We start from the raw sequence: 6,976 nt of genomic DNA, 5'->3' as shown, positions 1-6,976 counted from the left end.
CTATTTACAATAGCCAGGACATGGAAGCAACCTAAGTGTCCATCCACAGACGAATGGATAAAGAAGTTGTGACACATATATACAATGGAATATTACTCAGCCATAAAGAGAAATGAAACTGAGTTATTTGTAGTGAGGTGGATGGACCTAGAGTCTGTCACAGAGTGAAGTAAGTCAGAAAGAGAAAAGCAAATACCGTATGCTAACACATATATATGGAATCTTTTTGCCTATTTTTAGTTCAAAATCATTAGCTTCGCTATAAGGCTCCCTATTCTTCACCTAATTTTCCTCTCTCGTCTCCTGTCATAACACACTTCCACACATAGACTCACACACACACACGTATCACCCTATGCCCATCTAAACTGATCAATCAGCATTTAAATGTGAATCATTATAAAGGGCTCAGTCAGAAAACGGCCCATATGAGCACTATGACCCTGAAATCTTTTATGAATTATATTGGGGTGACACATTCAAAGTTCACAATTTTCAGCTATAAGATTAAATGATGTTAGTCTTACCGATGACAAGGAACATTTTAAGCCTCCCATTACCCCATGGGAGGCTTGTGTGTATGGCTGTCATGGTTGTCCTCTTAGTGTTTTTTTTTTCCACCCCACTCTCTTATTTTTATTTTGACAATAAAACACTTTTTTGCCCAGTCCCAAATGCAGACAAGCCCACGGCAGCCCTGCTCCGTACCGTTGATGACTCGGGTCGATCCATCAAGGCTGTGGCCGCTTACCCTGCTTTTCAGTCCCTGAGCCTTGTCGTCCTCTTAGTTTTAAATGACCACTGCCAGGCACAGAATAACGCAAACTTCTCACACCACAAATTATAATACCTGAGGTCTATAGATTAATTATCTTACACAGTTGCAAGCATTACCTCTAATAAGGCTTTATTTTTTCTTTTTTACAAAATCAAACATCCAGATTATAGTCACAATTATGTCTTAATTCAACTTCAATACCATATAACAAACACCAGGTTTTATAGAAATGAATACTAATTACAGTGGGGTAACCATGACATCATGACCAATGTGGGAACCCACAAGCATTCAGCTCACTGAATCTGTGAGGGACTTAATACAGAAGTTATGGCAAAGACCTGCATTGCTGTTTCCTAAAACAGGCCGAACTCCTATCTTGGAGCAACTTCCTTTCCCTTCTCATTGATAACTCCTCCTCTTTATATAATAAATGAAGTTTATGGTAACTTACCTCTAAATACTTTTCTGAGTCACTTCCCAACTACAGTTCCCAGCGTTCTGGCACTGGAGGAACCTCTCCACTCCTGCCTTAAGAATTTCAAATTGAATGTTTCTTCTCTAGCAACTCTTTCATTTCCAATAAAGCGGTTTCATAAAAAAATACTATTCTGAAATGCCCCCAGATCTTATGGAGATATCATTTCTGTGCCCAGTACAGAGAGCTCCGTGGCAACAAAATGACATTCATCCCAATGAGTCTAATTCTACATTTCCATCTATAGCTCCTTGGGAAACAAGGCAACCCACAGCAGTAGAAATTGTCTACTGAAACTCAATAAAACCTTCTTTGTGAAACAATTAATCATAAACTGTGAAAACACCACACAGTAGGGCAACAGTGATCTAGAGATGCTCACCTGTCTGAGAGATGACACTATATGAAGCCCCCCACCAGCATTCCAGCCATGAATAGGGATTGAGCCACTGATTTCTGTGACTGATGATCACATACTAGGTCCCACTGGAAGAGAAGGAAACCAGCACAGAGGAGCTTCACAGCATCTTACTTCCCTCAATGTTCACTCACTCAGAAAACCCTCAGTGAAATGCGTGTCCTCTGGGCTTCCCTTTACTACATTTACTGACCTATATCATTCATGTCTCAGCTTCAGCATGTTTTTTTATCTAAAAATCCTCAACAAAATCTTTTAGATTATATTAGGGCCAATCTTCATATTCTCTTAACACTGCATACCTCAGTGGTACTCAATCCTTAACATGTATTGAAAACATTGAGGTTATTTTTTCAACACTGTTGCCTGGATTTCACACCTAGAGTGAAATGCACTCTGATTTGTTTCTCTGACAAGTATCCAGGGTAGGGCATTTTTTAAAACTTAATACAAATATTTATAATTTGCAACTAGTTTAAGAGCAAATGACCAAGAATAATTTCCCACAATTTATATCAAGTACTTACTTATCTAACCGTCAATATTCACATTAAATTTAAAGCTTAGTGATAGTAAAATTCATATCCAAGTTGTTGATTTTGCTGTCATCAATTGTAATGTAAGTGTTTGGCATTAAATAGATAAGTAATCAGTTTTCCTAAAAGAATGAAAGAGAGCTGGCTACACTATCTACTCAGTAACTGAAGACATGAACCTTGTTGATTTTATGTTATTCTAAACACCCAGATCATATACTCACAAAAATGTAAATGGGGCCTTTACCTCAGTCACGATGGTGGAGGAGAAGGAGCTTCAGTCATATACACAGCCGTCTACACAGGGCTCCGTGTTCAGGTCAGTCATGTTGGGGAAGGTCCCGTTCAGGTGAAGGAGCTGCCACTGGGGGAGGAGGAAGTGATGGCATTTTCTGGTTTCAAGTTAGAATCCAAGGGGATGAAGATTCTCAGGAGGACATCAGGGCTGAGTACACCAGTGTTATTATCAGAGACAGTGTCATTATCAAGGATGTGGACCCAGCAGTAATGACAAGGAATGGCTGCAGTGACATTCTCCAACAGTATATGACAAACTATTTTCATGAAAGAAGGAAGAATTAAAACCAGCTGAAGGATCTGGAATTTCACCAGGCCACCAATTTCATCCAGGAGTTCCTCAAATGTCATTCTGAAGAGGTCTAAGTCTAAGTCTATGTGACCTCACACCAATTTCTCATCAATGGGTCCCATCACCTCACTACTGCAAGAGAGCAGTGGAAGCAGTTTCCCCAGTCCTGCTGGAATCAGTAGGTATTACTTTTTGTAGTAAAGTCACAGAGAAAATAATTTACCAAAGATACTTCTATCTGATGACCATTAAATCTGTTTAAAGATTTACTCTCTGAATGTGCTTCTCCTCAGTTACTCTGTAAAATCAATATTGGACTTCGGCATGTACACGTCCTCTAAACAAGCTAAAACAAACCTGCTCCAGGGTCTTCAGTCATTTCCAGAAAATGGAATTTGAGACACACATAAGTGAACAGCTTTATGATTTTCCTGTGGAAAGAAGAGAAAGCAAGTGTTTTCTTGTTTATTCTGACTTTAGACTACAATAATTTAAAAAATACAATCCTTTGTTTTTAATTAAAGCAAAGTGGAATATCGTGCCATTACTAACTTTTGGTAACTGATATTATGCTTTAGTTTAAATCACACCAGCACCTCACAATAATTTTAAATTCCTTCAAATAAAGATACAGGAGAAAGGTAATGGTAAGCTAACATAAGGGTTTGTTTTCTCAGGTTTATTTATTCATTTACAGAATATATTAAGGATCATTTATGTGCCAGTGTTCAGAATCCTGATGAGTTGATCATTTTCTCATTATGAACTTGGCTTCTTTATCTCTAGTAATGCTCCTCGATTTCAAGTATGTACTTTCTCATATTAATATAAACATTCCAGGTTTCTTATGCTTATACTTTGCATGCTATAACATTCCAATCATTTATATTTTTAATTGAGATGCTTTAGGAGATTATTACAGATTCACATGCAGTAGCAAGAAATAATATAATGAGAAACTGCATGCACTTCACCCTGTTTCCCCCAATAGTAATATTCGCAAAACTATAGTATAATATGACTACTGATTTTTTGAGGGTGATAAATCTACTGATCTTATTCAGATTTTCCCAGTCAGTTTTACCTGTACTTGTGTTTGTGTGTGTGTGGTATACTTAGTACCATATAGTTTTATCATCTGTATAGCTTCATGTGCCCACCACCACAGTCAAGATACTAAAGAGTTCCCTCTCCATAGGCATCCCTCTTGTTGTACTGATATAAATATACCACCTGCCCTTGCTCCTATCATTTCCTTTCCAAATTTGGCAACAATTAATCAGTTTTCCTTTGTTTAAATTCTGTCACTTAAAACTATCTTACAGAAGGGAGGGATCAAGGTAGGGTAGGAGGACATGGAGCTCAACTACTTCCATAAAAACATCAAAAATACATCTACATGTAGAACAATTCTCACTGAATACTAAATGGAAACTGTCAGAAGATGTTTCCATTTACTTCGGAAGAAAGATTTTCGCATAACCGGCTAGGATGGAAAAAAGTTGTAAAGCCAGAACTCCCACCCTTGAGAGGGATCTGAAAATAAGAGAAGATCTGCAAGGGTAGACCCTCACCCTGGGGAGCTAGCTGGTGGAGCCACAGACTGGGAATCCCAGTCCTAGGTCCTGTGTGGAGGAGATAAGCCCCCTTGTTTGCTGGGAGAACTGCTGGGACAGAAAGATGAGTTTGAGAAGCCTTGACACTATTTGCAAGGAGAGCACACCTGCTGGCTTGCAACAATCAGGATAGAGCAAGTTTTGCACTGGCAGTGACTGCCTCTTTGCAGCCCCCAATCTGAGTGAGGTGAACACCCTCACTCCACACCACAGCTTAGTACTGGATCTGGAGCAGAGAGGTCCTGGGAGAAAATGGGTAGGGAGCTCATATATCTAATGACAGTGCAGCCACTTCAATTCCTGCAGCCACAATGCCTCAAGCCTCAGCCCCAGCCTAGTGAATGCCAGTATGAACATCCCAGCCTTGCACTAGATCTAGGACAAACACATGAGGAAAAGTATGCAATGTTGGGTTGCATCCAAGCGGAGCTGCAAACACTTACACAGGCAGAGGTTTTATCCTCTGTGAGCACTTGGGCCTCAGTTGCTTCCACACTCCCCTTTGTTTTGCAGGGCATGCACTCAAGAGTAATGAAACCTGATGGAACCTCACCCTCAGAACTTCTACTCCAAGAGTGATGGCAGGCATGGAGCAGAAAGTAATTCCCACATCACACTGTGAACAGGCTTTAGATATCCCCAAACCAATTGCACCAACTATCAAGATGATGAGGACAAGTACACACTGAGGAAAGACATGGTTGGCATCCATATGAAAACCAGCCCTTGCACCAAAGACATTGGACACACAAAGTCTGCACAGAGATACTCTTACCTAAAAACAGCCCTTCAAGACTGAAGTAGTGTTTCCTAAATTCACAGAAATAAAGAAAGTTAAGTAAAATGAAAAGACACAGGAACTACTCTCAATTAAAAGAACAAGAGAAATCACCTGAAAGAGCAAATAATGAAACAAACCTCACCAGTCTACTATAACCCGAGTTCAAAAAGGAGACAATAAAAACACTAAAGGAATTAAGAAAGATTATCAATAAAAATGCAGATCAATGTAGCAAGCAACCAGAAACTGTAAATACGAACCAAAAAATAGATAATTTGAATACAATATAGAAGCAGTGAGTAGATGATTAATGACACAAAAGAATGAATAAGTGATCTGGAAAATATAAAAATGGAAATCACTCAGTCAGGAAAGCAAACAAAAAGATATGACAGCAACATATGAGATCTATGGGAAAATATAGAAAGTGTCAACCTACACATAACAGGGGTTCCAGAAAGAGAAGAAAGAGACAAGGGGATTGAAAATGTATTTGAAGACATGATAGTTGAAAACATTCCAAACCTAAAGAAGGAAACAGATATCCAGGTACAGGAAGTACAGAGGGTCCCAAACAAGATGAACTCAAACAGACCCACACCAAGACATATGATATTTGAAATGGCAAAAACAAATGATAAAGAGAAGATTCTAAAAGCAGAAAGAGAAAAACAAAGGGTCAGTTATAAGGGAACCCACATAAGGCTATGGGCTGATTTCCCTGCATAAGCTTTGCAGATCTGAAGGGAGTGGCATGATATATACGAAGGGCTGAAAGGGAAAAACCTGCAACCTAGGATACTTTACCAAGCAAGATCATCATTGAAATAGAAGGAGAGAAAGAATTTCTCATACAAGCAAGAGCTAAAAGAATTCATCAGTACTCAGCCTAAATTAAATGAACTATTGAAGTGTATTCTCTAAATAGAAAAGAAGCAAGAATCTATAGGAGAGAGAAAATCACAATAGCAAAGGCAAATATATAGGAAGGGTTGAAGATCAGTAAAATAAATCAATATGTAGATTAAAAGAAAATTTAAAAATTATAAAGGTAATTATAAATACAATAAACAGTAAAAGGATAAGTGTGAAGATATAAGACATCAAAACCACAAAACATGAGGGAGGAGTATAAAAATGTAGGTCTTTTAGAATATTTTTAAACTTAAATGACTCTAGGTTAAGGAAAGAAGATACAGTTATGGGTCAATATACATGAAATTTATGGTAACCACAAATCAAAAATATACAATAGATTCACAAAAACTAAAAAGAAAGAAATTCAAGCATACAACAAAAGAAAATCATCAAACTACAAAAGGAAAAACAAAAAGAAGAAATGAACAAAGAAGAACTAAAAAAACAACTGGAAAACAAGGATTAAGATGGCAATAAGTACATACTATCAACAATTACTTTAAATGTCAACAAATTAAATACTCAGCTCAAAAGCCAGAGTGGTTGATTGGATTAAAACATAAGAACCTGCAGTATGCAGAACTCACATTAGGACAAAAGACACACATAGATCGAAAGCAAGGGTGTGGAAAAAGATATTTCATGCAAATGGAAATGATAAAAGAGGGGGAATAGCAATAATCATATCCGACAAAATAGACTTTAAAACAACCATTAAAAAAAAGGCAAAGAAGGGCATAATATAATGACAAAGGCATCAATACAAGAGGATATTACACTCGTTAAAATACACACACCCAGTATAGGAGCACTTAAATATATAAAGCAAATACTAAAAAACATAAAGGGAGAAACGGACAAT

At 37.8% G+C, this 6,976-nt stretch overlaps 1 pseudogene; it reads right to left on the bottom strand.

Annotated features, from left to right (window-relative positions):
• Positions 1 to 1,634: 1,634 nt before the first annotated feature.
• On the bottom strand, positions 1,635 to 2,858 carry LOC102982573 (solute carrier family 22 member 10-like; annotated as a pseudogene).
• Between the last annotated feature and the right edge of the window lie 4,118 nt (positions 2,859 to 6,976).

Source organism: Physeter macrocephalus, chromosome 16 (assembly GCF_002837175.3).
Source record: "Physeter macrocephalus isolate SW-GA chromosome 16, ASM283717v5, whole genome shotgun sequence".
Classification (NCBI taxonomy): Eukaryota; Metazoa; Chordata; class Mammalia; order Artiodactyla; family Physeteridae; genus Physeter; species Physeter macrocephalus.
Note: the sequence above shows the minus strand (reverse complement) of the source record. Positions and strands in the feature narration are given on the sequence as shown.